The following is a 19713-nucleotide window of genomic DNA, read 5'->3' as shown; positions in this document are numbered from 1 at the left end:
TTCCATAACTGATATGGTGTCTTGTCCCTTTTCTTGTGCGGCACCTTATTTAAAAGGTAATTGGTTGATAGAAAAGCTTTCCCCCACATTTCTTGTGATAACCTAGAGCTTTCTAGCAATGCGTTCATCATTTCCTTTAAAGTCCAATTTTCCGCTCAGCTACTTTATTTGATTGAGGAGAGTCTGGTGATGTTACTTCATGAATAATATCATATTGTGTAAAGTATTCAAATGGTTCAACATATTCACCACCACAATCACTTTTCACTATTTAATCTTTTTATTAAGTTGGTTTTCAACTTCCTACTTATAGAGAATATATTTCTCTATAGCTTCATCTTTGCTCTTATACGTAGCAGTATTTTGTGTTATCTTCAATGAAGGTAATAAAATATTTACTTCCTCTTCTCATTCGAACAAGGTAAAAAAGAGTCTTTGTCACAACAGATATGACGTGTGGCACCAATATCAAGCCACCATTCTCTTGGATTTGAGTCAATCATGTTGATTTCAAAAATCACAACACATAAATTCATATCTTCCATAGCATTGATGGGGGTTTCCATTTTTTGTTAAGATTTCAGAAACGAAACAGAGAAATAGAAAATTATCAACTTTTGTTAGATGACAAAAATTTAATAAAACCCGAAATAAAAATTTATACGGTCTAATAAAAAACTCAATAAAATAATGCATCAGGTAGGTAACTCTAAAAGAGAGGTGATGCACTTGGCACGCTTAAATACCAAGTCTTTCAAAGAACCAATCCTAGACATGCACTCTCATATTTTTTTTTAATTCACCATTGGTAAATTTATTTTTCTTTGATGTCACAATTTTGAAGCTACTATTTAAGCTTTCACAATTTAAAACCACAATTAAGGCCACAATAACTAGAAATTTTAATTTCCAATTTATAATACCCTTTGATTTTGTTAAATGGTAGAATTAAAATTCTAAAACAAAATCAAAATCAATTCTATTGAATGGCAAGATTAAATCCCAAAACAGAATTATTTAATTAAATCTTGTTTAGAAACAAAATCAAAATAAAATATGTTAAATAGCAGAATAAATCCCGAAACAGAAATATTTAATTAATTTTTCGTTTGGAAATAAAATCAAAATCAAATAAAATCTGTTAAACAACGAAAATAAATCCTGAAACAGATTATTGAATTATTTCTTGTTTGGAAACAATATCAAAAAGGAATAAAATCTATTGAATGGTGAGAATAAATCCTGAAATAGATTATTCAATTGTTTCTCATTTGGAAACAAAATTAGAATCGAATAAAATCTTTTAAATGGCAGGATTAAATCCAGAAATATATTATTAAATTATTAATTTTTATTCTCAAACATAATACATTTTTTTCTTTTCGCCTTGGTGTCTCGTTCGTCTCAGGTTAGAGAATTGTAAAATAATAAAAAAATTGTCTTAAGATTGTTGGACAAAACAAATTAGTGAACAAATATATATAAATATAAATAAACAAATATTTTTGTATAAAATAAGATAAGTTGAATAATTTATATTTAATTTATCAGATACGAAAAACCAATAAATAACATAACAAAAACTAGAAATCAAAAAGAAGAATCGAGTTTTACTAGATGTTGAGGCCTGTTTTACACAGCTTCCTTAAGAAAGATTTAGCCGCTCCTATTGTACCCGGAGAAACGTTAGTTGACTGTCTCCTAGTATACAACAACAAGATAATTGAAGCAATAGCACATTTGCAGTGATAAACGAACAAACGTTGCCATTTTCTATCACCGAAACGTTAGAAAATATGGAGAGGAAAAGCGAAGAATTTTGGAGAGTAAAATAAACTCAGTGTGAGAGAATGTGATTGTCCAAAAAATTCTGAAGAATTCTTAGGCTTTTATAGGCATTTAATATGGAGGAATTTTGGAAATATCCATGAATAAGGATATAAAATATGCATTAAAGGAGCAATTAAATCAATTTGATTAAAATCAAATCAAATTGATTGGAATCAAATAAAATCAAGACATATGTTCTTTTAAATCAGATTTTGTATATTTGGTGAGAAAAATAAATAAATTTCGTGTTGGGAGAAAATATCTGTAGGTCCATTCGGTCGCCCATGTCGTGCAGGTGTGTCCCAACTCCGATGGGTTTGAATCTACACCCCTTGCGCGTGAGGCAAAATTTTAAGCTTGGTAATTCAATTACCACTCAAGTGGGTTCTCAAATATATACACATCTCACACTTGGTATTTAACCAATGTAGGATCTAAGCTTTTCTTTTCCTCAACAAATATGCACAAGTAGCTTACTTTGAGCATCAATTTCTCATTCATTACTCAACCATTTTTAGCATATAATATACAGTTGTAAAGGTCTCATTGAGTAGAATATAAAACCATAATATTATTATTGAAATCTCTACTTTTACCATTCGAGAATATGCCTCAAAGTTTCTAAAAAATTACAATTTTTTTAACACTGTCTTACCATAACAGGTTGACAATGTGACATCAGGTTATTAAACTAGAGAGTATATGAATAACAAGTATGTGGAGTGGCCTGATTGTTAGGAATAGGTGACCTGCTTGTTCCATAGAATTTGTTGAAATAGTTCCTATGGAGGAAGAGGTATATTGAGTGGAGCAAGATGGTTGAACTATTCTAGTGAAGGTAAGGATTATTGCATCTGGCTAGCGTAATCTGATAGCGAAACATATATGTGTAACAAAATTAATGAATTTTTTTTCGTCATTAGTTTAATGGCATCAGTTAATGTTGATAGGAATTTGGAACTAATAATAATATTATAAAAATAGAGGATGATTAAATTCGAATGAAATCATAAATTTTCGCATAATAAAAACATTAAAACCATAATTAGACCGCAATCAATCAGAGACTGATTTTGCATTGATTAGAAAAAAGAAATATGCAGTAACTAACATACAAAAAATCTAATCTTCTTTAAAGATGCATATTCGGTTACCCAAATACGATAAAGCGATGAAAAGGGAAAAGCAAAACAAAAAGAATAAAGGGGGTAGGGGACTAGTTATTTGTCCATTTCACGTAAAAAAGAATAGTCTGATGAACCTATTAATCATGGTGGTAATAGATGACCTATGCTACAATAATACCTTGGAGCTCAAAGACTCATCATCAGGCAGGCCTCAACCAGGATAGACACAAAGTCGTGTCCCAGCAAAATTGGCCTGTTTCGGTGCCCTTTCGAAATGATGAAGTACAAAGAAGTACCATCATCTGCCATGGATTCAAAGGAGCTATAAAAATCATAACAAAAAGCAAATCAGAGAGAAGGAATACTTTCTACTTGGTAGGATGCACTACTTTTTCCTCATTTGGTGCTGCTTCTCCCTCATAATTATAAAAGATAATTTTTAGGTTTGCCATTTGGCAAGCATAGAATATGCAAGGCAGCCATATTATTTTATCGTAAAATTTTTAAAAGAAAAAAGCTATATTTAAAACGTGTACAATTGTTTAAGTGCCTTAATTATTCTTTATATATATTTATCTCATAGTCGGTTGAATTAATATTTTCTATATTGGTGGTCAAATAAATAATTTTTATATCGATAACATGTAAAAGATTATGTGAAATGAATATTGCAAGCCTCGAGGCTAATGATGTTATGAAATGAATCAATAGACTTGATTGGTAAAATGAGATAGAAATTTAAATGTGAAAATGTTAAATATTTCATGCAAATGAATTTGAAATTTCAATGGCATAATATTGAATCTACCCATTAGTATGATATTTGAATTTAAAAGTTGATAATTGGCATGGGAATGCAAGCTTTGAAAGCATATTGAGTTGTCTATAAACGAGTTTAAAATAGAATGAAGACTTATCTAAAAACATGAAAATATAGAGCATGAGACAAGGATTACCGATATTGATTGTTTATATATAAGTTTTATAATTACTTATATGCATGACTTGTTTATGCTTTGTATTCAAATTATGATTAGTACCATTGAGCTCTTTTGATCAGCGAGTGGATTTCTTTATTTCTGCGCTCAAGTATCAAGTAGGTATCATTGGCAGCATCTCGGACTAAACTCTCAACTCAACAATGCTCGTATCATATGTTGAATCTTAAGTTTAATTCAACATGCACTAGTGCTAAAGTTAGTTTTGGAGTCTACTTTAATGAATTGGCACTTAAGTTGTTAGTGGATTATAATCTAAGTAGGTTATACATGTGTGATCATGAATGTATGATGGTACGAATGATCTTGGATAATGTCTAGGCCATGATTCATGAATTTCTTACATACTAAGCAAGAGTTTTTTTGTTTGAATATGGAGATAATATGATTCATGAATTTCTTACATACTAAGTAAGTTTCATAGGCTTTGGAAATGAATTGATGATGTTTTGGGTCAAAATATGTGATTTTTGGGTTCTGGAAAAGTTGTTTTGGTACAACTAGTCAAACGTATTGAAGCAAGTAAGTTAGTAGCCAAAATGTACTATATTAGGTACTTGTATTCATACAAGTACACACTTGTCCTGATACAACTTGGCTACACAAAGGTCCTTCCCTTGTTTTGATTTGTTTTTATCCTTATAGACCTGAACTTGGTCCTAATCACCTTCGAACACCTAGAATGCGTTTTTAAATGTTTCTAAATTGTTCTCAATGGCTTCAAATGATTTTAAATTAATGTGATTTTTTTGTTATAAATTATTAATGATTAATGTTCATCATGTCAAATGAAATGGAAATTAGTTTGAGTTGCTCTTGAAACGAATGTGGTGTCTTATGTCTGGACTTAGTGACTGGATCGAGTATGGGGTGGCACATACTATTTTAAATACCCATCTCGAATGGTGGATAAAATTGCATCTTTTAGGTGGATGCAATCTTCAGTACGATGACCCAAGGCCTCATGGAACCAACAACATAAGTTGCTTCTATGTTGGCTTGGGTGAATTGGGGAGGAGTTTTCAATATTCCTATGTTCAACTTGGCCAAGGATGTGGGTCAGAGAGGATGTGAGTTTATGATAGGTTTTGAACTGATTATAAGGTGTGCTTTAGTTTGAGGACCTTTTACGGTGTCTATCATCTCGAATGGGTCTTAGACGGTTCGGGGAATTAATAGAAGAGACCATACGTTGCCCTTATTGGGAAATGTATCCATATTGTAGTAAACATGTAAATGTTTTCTATGTATTTAAAAAATGAATAAATAAATAAAGTTAATTTCACATTTCATTGTTATATCTTTTGTGTTTCTACCATTCATGTTTTGCATGCATAGTGAAATTATGACAAACAAATATCAGCTTATTGTCTAAGTTCAAACTGATGATAAGTGGAACTATAAGAACATTTACATTGCGAGAAAGACAACTTATTTCTGTAGATAATCTGAATGAGTCCGTAATCTTGTAAACGAATCAAAGTGAGCATTTCATTCAAATACTTAGAAGGATTATTATGTCGTCTAAAATTCCAATTGGTAAGATGGCTAGTCTTGGCTATCGGAGTAGTTTACTCCACGGGTAGAGACATAAATGTACTCATTGGAAAAATGATACATTGGACTAGACCCAAGTTTAATTAATTCTGAATCCGCTTGTAATCTAATTCACTTGTGACGTTTATGGTGTGATTTACCTATATCCTAAGTTAGTCACTGACCATGTGTATGTAACTCATGTGCTTTGATATAAGTGGAGGCTTATGCTCTAAAGATGATCAAGCCCATAGCTGGTATGTTAGGTACATGACTTGTGTATGGCATGGCTTTACTAGCAACATTGGAATTCATAGCTCGATTAAAGAGTTAACAATATCATCTCATTGGCATTGTGTGAATTGATAAATATGTAATGTGACCACAAGTTGCTTGTTCTTGAGCAAGAAATTTATCATAGCCATTTGTTGACAGTGACCATATTAATCATTAAAACACAATGGTGACAATGAGATAAAATAAGATTATACTAAGTGAATGGATTTAACTCAAAGGAATTAAGGATATCATATGAGGGTAACACACACATGATGAGGTCATTGGATAAAGTAGATGGATGAGTTGCTTTTGTAAAGAGTATACAATAAGGAGTTCTCAGTCGTGGTACTTCTTGTGGACTGACTCCATGATTAAGTAAATAGTGAATTATCGGTGTAACACCCCTAGCCCATGTCCGTCGTCAGATTAGGGTTAAGAGGTATTACTGAACATTTTACAGTTCATATAAACATGCACAATATATATATTACAATCAAAATTTTAATCGCCTCAAAGCTTACAATTTAATCAAATACTAAGCCTAAATTAATTATGTCATTCACAACACAGCTCAAATAAAATATAATCCAAAATGTATCAAAACAATTTATACATATACAAAACATATAATTCATTAATAACTTCATTACTAAATATTAAATTTATTTTTATACAAATCATGCACATACTTATACAAGCAACCGCATATCATTTACTTACCTACAAAAGATACATTCCATAATAAATAAATATATATCATCAACTCAATTAATTATACTACTCAAATAACTAACTAAAACTTACAAATAATGTACCATTAGGAACCGAAACTTTCTTGTTCATATTTATTGATTTCGGTTAACCAAGAAGCCGCATAGTCAAACATATTCTTTTACTTCACTCAATAATCATAAACCAAATACATCTCATATAAATGACATATATTTAAATTTGTTAAAGCATTATGTAATAAAATATAGCACACATCCATTATTATTTTAAAACCGAAACACATGATCAACACCATTATACATATAAATATCCAATAGATTATTAATATGCATATATCTTTTCCACATTATAAACCAAAGCATACTAATATAATCAAGAACCAAATTACCAGTCAAGTAACTACCTTATTTTAATTTCAGCATATAACCGAAAATATCTAACAACTAAACTTAATTATTAAAAATCAACTTCACATAAGTATCTAATCTTAGATTGAACCACATTCAAATTATCCAAATATTCCATATATATATACTTATTAAGGCCAATACATTCGTACCACTTCCAACGTCATTAATCAATTTTAATACTCAAAACACATATCATAAATGCCTCTCATCCATAACACACAACCTGATAATCAAAATAAGCTCAACCCATAATTTAACCAAAACCAAACTCAAGCATAATAATTAAGCCATTTCAATGTGTAAAAAACCTACCAAGAACATCATCTATTCATAATACTTAATACTTTAACTAAAACGAATTTAACCCACAATCAAGCATAATTGAATTATCAAAACCAAACTCACTAAACATTATAATTAAGCACACATAAAACCAAGTCTAAGCATAATTAGCAAGCCATTTTCGTATGGCTTTATATACATAACCAAATTCCACATTTCAAAACTATGTTCTAGCCTATACATTGCATAGTTGAAGTTCAACTATTTAAATACCGAAGTTGTGGATAGTGTGATAGACTTTGCTGACGATCCCCCAACTTGTAACTTGAATCCAAGAAATCTATAAGATAGGAACACACATAAAAACACAAGGTAAGCTTTTAAAGCTTCGTAAGTCATAAGCAAATAAACAACTCTATAACATTATCAACCGAATTAAACCAAGACAACTTATAATATTATAACACATTTAAATTCAAACATATAAAGTTCATAATATATATATAAATATTCATTCATAAAAGTCACATTGACCGAATGCTCATATCACCAAATTATCATATTACCATTTAATTTCCAAAGAAAAATAAATTATTATCAACCTAATTTACATACACACAAACACACAAACTCATGAGTCACAATATATTTCCATATACATAAATAAACTATGTAACCGAGTACACATAATCACACCTGCAAAATCTTAAGGCTCATTTCAATAATAGTTTCAAGACCGAATACACTTATCTCATTTTAGGTAACAACAAGCTAATTCATACCTGGCTATTTAGCTCGTTTTACACAACTCGAAATCGGATAGGACACTCGGATAATCACATATATATCATACAATGCCGACGTCCCATACGTGGTCTTACGTGTAATCACAAATCGACGCCACTGTCCCAAATAGAGTCTTACTCGTACACATATATCGGAATCACATATCGATGCCATGGTCTTACTCGCACACATATATCAGAATCCTATGTCATGACATATGTATCCTAACCATTCCTAAGGTTTATACGGGGCTTTCGGACGTCATAACTCGGTCAAAACGAATTCAGAAATGTAGTAGTCAAGAATTTTCATATTCGACCATAATAAATATAAATTCATACATTTCATAGCAGCATATATATATAGCATTTAACTACGATTAAACACGTCTATTTACTCATAAGCTTACCTCGGACGTTATAAAACAGAATAGGGCAGCTAGTCGACGACTTTCGTTTTCCCCCGATCCAAATCCGATTTCTTTGGTTCTTGATCTAAACATATTAAAATTAAGTTCATTCAAACATATTTTCATTCAATTTAGTCCAAAAACACATATATGGACAAATTACAATTTTACCCCTAATATTTATAATTTTTACAATTTAGTCCCTATTGCACAAAACACAAAATACAACAAATTTCTCCATACCCAAGCTAGGCTGAATATTACCCATGTTATACAATCCCATATAATTCATTTATTTCACATTTTAGTCCCTCAAATTATTATTTTTACAATTTAGTCCTAATTACTCAAAATCATCAAAAACTCCAATACAAAATATGGTAATCTAAAACTTATCTTTCATATTTCATCATCAAACAACAAAAATCACAGGCTCTTAACAATGGCATAACTCAAAATATTCACCAAAATCAAAAATTCAAGCATGGGTTTTGTAGTACTCGAAGCAAAGATCTCAAAAAAAGTAAAAATTATCAAAAATCGAGCAAAAACGAACCTTGATTGAGCTTCCAAAGTGCCGAATACCCTAGATTCTTTTTCTTTTCTTTCTTTATTTGTTATTTCGGTGGATGAAACAAGAATATGAACATTAATATTTAATTATATGTTTTATTGTAACATATATTAGTTATTAGCTATTTTACAAATTTAACCTTTTAAAATTAATATAAAACCATTATAACATATGCCTATTACAGTCCAAAAAATATACTAATGGAATATTTACAACATAAACACTCCAATTTAGAAAGCTAGTAACAATTAGGTTCCTTTTAGAAATGACCACCAAATTTCCCTTTTACGTGATTAAGTCCTTTTATTTAATCGGTTACCTAAATGACAAAATTAAATCACGAAAATTTCATAGATATAAATTCACACAAAATAAGCACAAGAAATAATTTTAAAATATTTTTCTAACTCAGATTTGTGGTCTCGAAACCACCGTTATGATTAAGGTCTAAATCGGGCTGTTACAATCGGAATGATGGTTCTGGACATAATTCCTAATTGTATATGTTTGATTGGTCCCTTCGCTAGCTCAACAAAAGCTCAATCAAACTGCATTTGAATCAGAAAGAAATTCTATGAATTTGTAAATAATTTAATTACATTGATTTATTCGATGTGGAATTAAATTAGACAATTGTGAGAATTGTTTAACTAGAGAATTTGGTTAAGAATTTTCTTAAAAATTTAATTTGGAAAATCTAAGTGATTTTTGGGAAATTAATTTTGATTAAGTAAAATTAAATTAATCAAATTAATTTAAATTAATTTGATATTTTTGGAAATTAATTTTGATTAAGTAAAATTAAATTAATTAAATTAATTTAAATTAATATGATAGTTTTGAAATTTAATTTTGATTAAGTAAAATTAAATTAATCAAATTAATTTAAATTAATATGGTATTTTTAGAAATTAATTTTTAAGTCAGACAAGTGACCCAATGGGTAATTAAATTTGAAAATTGGACTTGAGATAAAAAATTGGGCTCGAGAACCCAAAACCGATATCAAAACCCAAAAATTGGTTGAACTGAGTGGACGGTTCAACTGGTGGCAGCACTTAGTTGACAACAGTCGAATCGACTCGCGGTGCCATGATGGTGCCACACCTATGATGACACTACCATACATGATGGTTCCGGCAGCGACAGCAACGACATTTTGGCGGTTGACAGATGGTCTTGCACCAGTTGAGCAGTGGAAGAATCACACTCTTACTGGGACTTTATCAAATAATTTGATTTCAGATTAACTATTCCAAAAATAATATTATTTTAATTGTTTTAATATTAAATTAAATTTAATACTTATCTTAATAGTATTTTATTAATTTGATATTAAAGTGATTTAAATTTAATTTAATATTTATCTTGTAGATAAGTATTCTATTAATTTAATAGATTTAATATTAAATTTAATCTAATATTTATCGTACTAAGTAATACATTAATATAACATTAAAGTGATTAAGTTTAATCATAGTTGAACACTCTAAACTCTCCTTATATAAATGGAGTCATGGCTCATTTTTTTTCACACACTTGAATTCAAGGGAATGATGTAGAGAGAAAATTCTCTGAAGAGATTATTTTAGAAGATTTCTAAAGATTTTTTTATTTACAACTTGACCCTAAAATTTAGAGATATTGTGAAATTACCCCATTGGTAATTTTGTGGAAAATATTCTGATTCGAAGCAAACTCACATTCGACAGACGTGAGCTTAAGGATAGTTTTGAAAACTACTGAGTCAAAGCATTCATCCTATAAGAATAAAAAATGTACGATTTTGATTAAGAGTTTATTACATTAGACATCACAACCAAGTTCTTATTTTTGGAAAAAATTTTAAAACTATTGTTTCTCCATAAACTTACTTTCCACTGCATTTTCCAAACATGTTTGGCCAACATCACCTTAGTATGGGTTATGATGGTGCTTATTCCTATGATAGCCTACTTGGTGATGGCCTGTGCTGGCCACTATAATTGGGTTGAGGGGATGAGTTATGAGGGGCATGAAAGTCTTGATTCTTACTTACAAATGGTTGGGCAGTACTCCTCTAAATCAAATCACTTTTTGCAAATCTATGAGCTATTTCGTATAGGACAAAGAGTTTGTCCAAGGGGTTATTAACGAGATTGTACTTAAAGATTTAGTGAGTAGTTCCCATTATGAATGCTTGGATGGCTAGATCATCTAAAACCTCCTTAATGATCATGGTGGTAGTATTAAAAGGACAATAAAATCACGATTCACATTCCCGCCACCGGATAGACATTGGGTAGGTTGGGGACCGCTACAATGTTATCTTGGCAAAAAATATTCTCATGAAAAAATTGGCTAGTTGATGGAATGTGTGGATGAAACCCCTTAGTAATGACAAGTACTGAGCATGGGATGTGTTGGTGAGGGTTAAAGAATAATCTTTACAATTGACTTCATCCAAGGCTCCTAGGATGTTCATATGATTGTTGTAATAAGCCAAGTGATTTTCACGATCTCCTTACCCTTGCTATGACTCTTTGGGGATTTTGAATGTCGGAGGGAAATTATAGGTCAAGACTGTTGTATAAAGGGGCTCGTTAGAAAAACTCCATGAAAAAATTATAGTTGTTATCAAATTTAATAGATACTTATATACGTGATGGTTTACATATGTGAAATTGGGACATTGAATGTATTAAAAGTGAAATGAAACCTTATTAACTATTTCAGTCTAAGTTGGATATAGATGGCATGCCATAGGATAGGAAGAGTTCAGGGATTTCTTCGAGCTCGAGTCGATGAGGCACGGCGCCAAGTTACAGTCATGGTTATAATGGTGTCTACTATAAAAGATCGCTAGGTAGAGGGAGTCCTAGGGTTGGTTCAAAGGGTCATTTTATCTCACATAGTTTCTTTACCTTTGGAGGATAGACTGTGTTGTTTCTTCTTCTTAGACTAGGTGGTCCACTCTAGCACAGTTTCTGTCTACTCTTTTTTAGCATTCTTTTGGTCCAATAGGCATTGGCATTCCTGTTTTTCCAAGTATAGTTGCTACTATTCTAAAATTTAGGCTTCTAATAGACACAATTTCTCTTGTATCTCTAGAAATTGCTGTGAACTTATGTTAGGATTTTGAAAGGTCTGGCCATTTGATGGTGCACTTGTGTTGTCCTAGGGAGGTTAAGCATACCACTATGGTGGTAGTGGGTATTGGTAATAAGGTGTATAAGTATTGGTGTCATGTGAGACAATGGAAGAGGTTTTTGGTAGAGGTTGGGAATGGTTTCGAGTTTTCTGTTGTTGGTTTGGGCTAAGAAGTGCTTACTGAGTAACTTGAGGTGGTTGTTGAGTTTATGTTTGGGTTAAATGGAGTTTTAGATTTTTCATAGTTTCATTATTTAGGATGATAGTAGAACAGCGAGCCTACTGCCAAAGATGATCCTGAGAGAGGTAAATCCTGGCTAGAGAATACAATTAGGTTTTTTGATGAGCTATCCTGTTCACTAGCTAAATGTGTTAAATGTGCGATAATTTTATTGAAGGATTCGGCTTATCAATGGTGGAACATGTTAATTTTTGTTGTGTCGAGAGAGCGAATTACTTGGGATTTTTCCAAACCGAGTTTTGAAAGAAATACATCAGTCAGAGGTTTTTAGATCAGAAATGTAAAGAATTTTTGGAGATCAAATAGGGTCTTGTGGCTGTATCAGAATACAAATAAGAATTTTTCAAATTGAGCAAATATGCTCGAGAGTGTATTATGAGCGAGACCGCTATGTGTAAAAGATTTGAAGAAGGGTTAAACGAGGACATTAAGCTTTCAGTTGGAATTCTTGAGCCGAAAGAGTTCATTGTATTGGTTGATCGGGCACTTATGACAAAAGAACTGAGTAAAGAGAAATGACGTGTTGATTTTGAAGCTATAGACTCAAGAAAGAGATCAATTGGAAAGTCCTATCAGTCAGTATCAAAGAAATCAAAATAACATCACAACCATTCTACTACTTCTGTTGGATATTCTAGTAGAGACAAAGGTACCCGACGCTTTAGTCCTAAACCTCAGTCTACATCTGTAGCGAGAGTGGGTAGTGTTAAACATGCCAAACCCTAGTGTAAGCACTGTAACATACCACATTATGGTGAGTGTCGAGTGAAGAGAAGAGCATGTTTTAGGAGTAGTTCCTTAGATCACTATCTTAGAGATTGCCCAGAGAAATACGAGAAAGAGAATGTTTAAATTATGAGATCGAGCAACATAGTTGCGAGAGGTAGACCACCTCATAATCCAAAAAATGTGAGTGGTAGCTGTGGTGTGACGAAAGACTCTACTGTGACATTTGAGGCACAAGCACCAACTAGGGCTTACGGTATTCGCGCTCGCGAGGAAGCTTCTATGCTAGATGTTATTACTGGTACTTTCTTTATTTATGATATTGATGTTACTACTTTGATTGATTCGGGATCAACCCATTCTTATGTTTGCACGAACTTAGTGTCTAGTAAGAATTTACCTATTGAGTCCACTGAATTCATGGTTAAAGTATCGAACCTCCTAGGTCAGTATGTACTATTTGATAAAGTCTACAAGAATTGTCCTTTGATGACTCGGGGTTACAGTTTTCCTGTTGATTTGATGCTGTTACTATTTGATGAATTTGATGTGATTCTGGGTATGGATTGGCTAACTCTGCATGATGTTATGGTAAATTGTAGACGAAAGCTTATTGTATTAAAATGCCAGAATGGTGAGACCCTTCGTATTGAATCAGATAATCTGAGTGGGTTGCCTATTGTTATATCAACTATATCAGGGCAGAAATATGTGAGAAAAGGTTGCAATGCTTATCTTGCTTATGTTATGGACTCTAAAGTGTCTGAATCGAATCTTGAAACAGTGCCAGTGGTTTGTGAGTATCCCGATGTGTTTCCAGAGGAGTTATTTGGATTACCGCCGGTCAAAGAGGTTGAGTTTGCTATGGAACTTGTATCAGGAACATCAAGACTATTGATAGCACCTTACAGAATGGCTCCTACTGAGTTGAAAGAATTGAAAGCACAATTGCAAGAGTTGACAAATAGGGTTTTGCTCGACCTAGTTTTTCACCTTGAGGTGCACCAGTTCTATTTGTTAAGAAAAAGGATGGATCGATGAGATTGTATATAAACTACCGTCAGCTCAACAAAGTTACAATCAAGAAAAAATATCCATTGCCTCATATTGATGATCTATTCGATTAGTTGAAAGGTGCCACAATATTCTCAAAGACTGATCTTCGTTCTGGTTATTATCAGCTACGAGTGAAAGATTCAGATATACCAAAAACTACATTCAAAACTAGGTATGGACACTATAACACCCCTTACCCATGTCCGACTCCAGAACAGGGTACGGGGTATTACCGGACTTAAACATACACATTCATGCAAAAACCAGGCCATAAAATCTCTTTTAATTCAAAACCTTTCAAACACATGCAGGTTGTCCCTTATTTGGGTCTACGAAGCCCAAAACATTCATCAGAATCGATTTGGGACTAAACCGAGAACTTTGAGAAGTTTTAGGAAAACTTAGAAAGTTTTCCCATAAAGTAGGGTCACATGCCCGTGTGCACATAGGGACATGCCCATGTCTTCAGGCCGTGCAACTCTCTGTTTATGACGTCAGCATGCACATCGAACCATACGGTTGGGGTCGGGCCACATGCCAGTATCCCCAGGCCGTGTCCCTTACACAGTTGAGACACACTGCCGTGTCTTAGCCCGTGTGGCCAACACTTAGGCTATTTTCCAAGCCTTCATGTTACCCATAATCTCTTACAACCTTATGCACATCAAAATCGCAAATCATGGTGTCATTTTAGTTATTGAACACTCTTTAGTAAGACATATCCTTAACATTAACATGTCCTCTTACAAGTAATGCATCTACTCATGCAATACCAAGTCTAGATTCCTTATTTCACATTCATAAGACTTGCCATTTTGATGACCACTTTTACCATTATACTATGGTTACCAACTTATCCATCAAGCACTCAAGTTCAATCATTATCACATTGTGTTTATAGTGTGCGATTACTACATGGCTATGACCACCTCAATTGGTCATAGAGCATACATCCAACACATAAGTCATATTACTAACCATGCATGGCAAACAAACATAATCACCTAATAAACATAAGACATAACATGAATAGGTAGGATTACAAGCCTAAATCAATATGAGCCATATCTCATGGCCATATACATATAACTCAATATAAGCCAACACATTTGGCCAAATCAAAATAATACATGTCAATCAACTAGATCCCTATACATGCCACTCACTTGAAATTTCTAATATATGCTTCATTATTCCAAAGGTAGCGACTTGATAGTGTGATGCTGCCTCCGACGATCTCCAACCCTGAGCTAACCTCAAAACACTAAAGGAAAGGAAAAGAAGGGAGTAAGCTTTAAAACTTAGTAAGGTCGTATGAAAATAATAAGCAATTTATCAACTTGCTTCTCATGATAATACAACCCTATTTGCATTTTTACACATGGTCCAGTCAAGCTGTTTTCTCGAGTCACAGTCACTAAATTATTTATATCCGAAGCTACAGAACTCCAAATTAATTTCCTCTAATTTTTCCTGAAACTAGGCTCACGTATCTTCTTACCACAAAAGTTTCAGAATTTTTGATTTAGTCAATTAGTATATTTTATTCCTTAAAGTTACCCTGTTTTGCTATCTAATAGTTCTGTCCCCTCTTCACTAAAAATTAATTATCTCATAATACGGGACTCATCTATTTCTCTTGAAAACAAACTATACGGGACTCATCTATTTCTCTTGAAAACAAACTCATTAAGAATTCTAAGAATATAAATTATAACTCATAACTATTTTTTTTACAATTTTCAATGATTTTCTAAAACCAGAATAGGGGATTTCAAAGTCATTTTAGCTCTGTCCCACAACAATTAAAATATTTCATAATATAAAACTCTTTTGCTTACACCATTTCTTCTATGTGAAATTAGATTCATAAGGCTTTAATTTTATATTTTATTCAGCCTCTAACTCAATTTCCAAAATTTTTGGTGGATTTTTAAAGTCGGACTATGGCTGCTGTCTAAAATTGTTTTAGTGTAAATTAATGATACTACGTTTATCACACAATATTAATTCATTTTCACCACATTGGTAAGGTTACATATTCCTACATCATAAGTATAGACCTATAATCACAGGGTCATCACAAAATCATTCTCATAAGCATGAATTACCTATTTACATCTTTACTAAATGTGTATCATAAACTGAAATCATTTCTCTTGAGCTTGGCATACATACCTGTGTTACTCAACAAGCTCATATTCATTCCTTACTAATCATATAACATGAATTAAATTCACATCTCATCAATTTCATGTAAGTACCTGTACCACTCACAATATGGTCATAACCTTTCTCATTTAGCTTAAACCGTAAGTCTTACTATTGAACCATTCGGAAAGCTATCGGATATTCACTAAGCCTCAAAAATAGGGTATAATGCCGATGCCATGTCTTAGACATAGTGTTACACTAGCTCATCCATCAAGTCAATGCCATGTCCCAAACAAGGTCTTACACTGACTATCGAAATCGAGGCCAACACTATGTCCCAGACATGGTTTTACACTAGCTCTCACATATCCATGCCGATGCCATGTCCTAGACATGGTCTTACATTGGCTCTCATAATGTGGCCGATGCATGTCTCAGACATGTCTTACACTGGAACACAAATAACCCGAATGTTATGGCATGAATATTCGAATTGTTTCTTAGGGTTCAAACAGGAATTCTACTATCTCAATATTCATCATACATAATCATTTCCACAACCAAGAAATTCATGCTATATCAATTTAAACACATATAATAACAATTTAGTTGTATTATTTACATACAACTTACTCGTTTCAATGGAATATCATATTCCATCAAATCTCCAAGCATTCAATCAACACATAAATGTTATTTACATTTGACATCACTTTCTCATATACAATATAATCAACATAAACTTTAACACAATCTTGGCAAGATAGATTTTCAAGTATAATAACAATGGAATGAATATCATGCTCATTTAATCACACGGACTTACCTCAAATGCAATTTCGGCTAATTATTCTCTTTCTGTCTTTAACCACGCATTTTCTCGATTTAAGCCCAAATCTCGATTTTCTTGATCTAACATGATGAAATTCACTTATTTAATTACTAAATAAATTTGGACAATCAAAATTCATATTTTTGGAAAAATAACCATTTTGCCCCTAGACTTTCACAAAATGACCATTTTACCCTTAGGCTCGAAAATTAATTTTTATCAAATTTCCTTATTATCCAAGCCTAACCGAACAATTATTACTCTTATGACAACCCCAAATTTCCACTATTTCACATAATTATAACTTATTTTATAACTTTTACAAAATGACCCTTTTAGGTGTTTTCTATGAATATCCTTTCACAAAAGTTGTTTATTATGCAACCAAGACTCATTTTATTCCATACAAATTTTGAAAAAAAATTAAATCCTTTCATGGAAAATCCCTAGACTATCAACCATTTCACAAAATAGTCCCCCCATTAGCTAGTTCATGCTACAAGGGTTCCAAAAGTACAAAATTATCAAAAATAGGCATCTAAATCACTTACTTGTAAGGGATATAAGTTGCTGAAATTTTTGAGTATTCAAAACCCCCTATTTTCTAGTATTTGATGACAACAATTTTTTCTTTTTGTTTTATTTTATTACCAAAAAAGTCACCTAATGTACATTAACTTTGACTTTTCAACCTTTTTTTGTCTCCTTGATCAACCAATAACATATTTATGGTCTATTTACTCAATAAAGAACCTAATTTAATGTTCTATAGCTATTTGACACATTTAGCTAGCAAAACAAAACTTTTTCCCTTTATGCTATTTAGTCCTTTTTCGCAATTAAGCATGAAATCACTAAAATTATTTCACCAAAATTTTCATGCACTCATATGATCATGCTATAACACATAAAATATCATTAAAAATAATTTCTCCAGCCCCAGAATAGTGGTTCCAAAACCACTATTCCAACTAGGACCAAAATCGGGCTGTTACAGACACTATGAATTTCTTGTGATGTTGTTTTGTTTAACTAATGCACCTGCTGTATTTATAGATTTGATGAATATAATCTTTAGACCATATCTAGACAGATTTGTTGTGGTATTTATTAACGACATTCTAATCTATTCTCGAGATGAGTATGAACATGTTGTACATTTGAGACTTGTTTTGCAAACTTTTTGAGATAAACAATTGTTTGCTAAATTTAGCAAATGTAATTTCTAGCTCTGAGAAGTTGGTTTTCTGGGACATATAGTATCGACTGAAGGCATCAAAAATTGAGCAGAGTAAAATTTTCATAGTTGTTGACTGGAAACTATCGAGAAACGTATCTGAAGTCAGAAGTTTTCTGGGATTAGCTTGTTATTACCGAAGATTCATCAAAGGGTTCTCAACGATAGCTACACTGATGACATAGTTACTACAAAAATATGTGAAGTTTGAATGGTCTAATAAATGTCATCAAAGTTTCAATCAATTGAAAGTACTGTTGACAGAAGCACCAGTTTTGGTTCAGCCTGAATCGGGCAAAGAATTCGTGATTTTCAGTGATGTGTCTTTAAATAGTTTAGTCTGTGTTTTGATATAGGAAGGCAAAGTAATATCTTAGGCCTCCAGACAGTTAAAGGCACATGAAAAGAACTATCTGACACATGACTTAGAGTTGGCAGCTATTCTGTTTGCATGAAAAATTTGGCGACACCATTTGTTCGGTGAAAAATTTCATATATTTACCGATCACAAGAGTTTGAAGTATTTGATGTCGTAGAAAGATTTGAATCTAAGACAACACAGATGACTCAAACTATTGAAAGACTATGAGTTGATCATTGATTATCATCTAGGAAAAACAAATGTAGTTGCTGATGCTTTGAGTAGAAAATCCTTGTTTGCTCTGCAAGCTATGAGTACATGACTGACATTATCTGATGATGGCTCGATCTTAACAGAGTTAAAAGCTAGACCGATGTTTTTATAGTAGATCTACGAAGCTTAGAAATGTGATAGTGAATGGCTAGCTAGACGGGTACAGTGTGAATCGACTTCTGATTCAGAATTCCAGATAAAACCTGATGAGTGTTTATTGTTCAGAGGTAGAGTTTGTGCACCAAAGAATCTAGAGCTCATTGAAAGAATCTTACACGAAGCTCATAATGGTAGCATGTCCGTTCATTCCGGAAGTAATAAAATGTACAATGATTTGAGACAGATGTACTGGTGGCCGGGGATGAAATGTGAGATTTCAGATTTTGTATCGAGATGCTTGGTATGTCAGCAAGTTAAAGCTGAACATCAGGTACCTTTAGGACTGTTACATTCAGTGATGATACCGGAGTCAAAATGGGAAAGAGTTACTATGGATTTTGTATCGGGTTTACCTTGATCTCCAAGAAAGAAAGATGCTATTTGGCTAATCATTGACTGTTTGACGAAGTTTGCACATTATATTCATGTACGTACAAATTTCTCCCTTGATAGATTAGATGTGTTTATGTTTTTGAGATTGTCGGATTACACAGAGTGCTAGTCTCCATTATTTTGGATAAAGATCCATGGGTTACATCGCAATTTTGGAGAAAGTTATAGGAAAATCTGCGTCCACAGTTG

Source organism: Gossypium hirsutum, chromosome A09 (genome assembly GCF_007990345.1).
Source record: "Gossypium hirsutum isolate 1008001.06 chromosome A09, Gossypium_hirsutum_v2.1, whole genome shotgun sequence".
In the NCBI taxonomy this organism is placed as follows: Eukaryota; Viridiplantae; Streptophyta; class Magnoliopsida; order Malvales; family Malvaceae; genus Gossypium; species Gossypium hirsutum.
The sequence above is the reverse complement of the archived record's forward strand: the minus strand, read 5'-3'. Positions refer to the sequence as shown.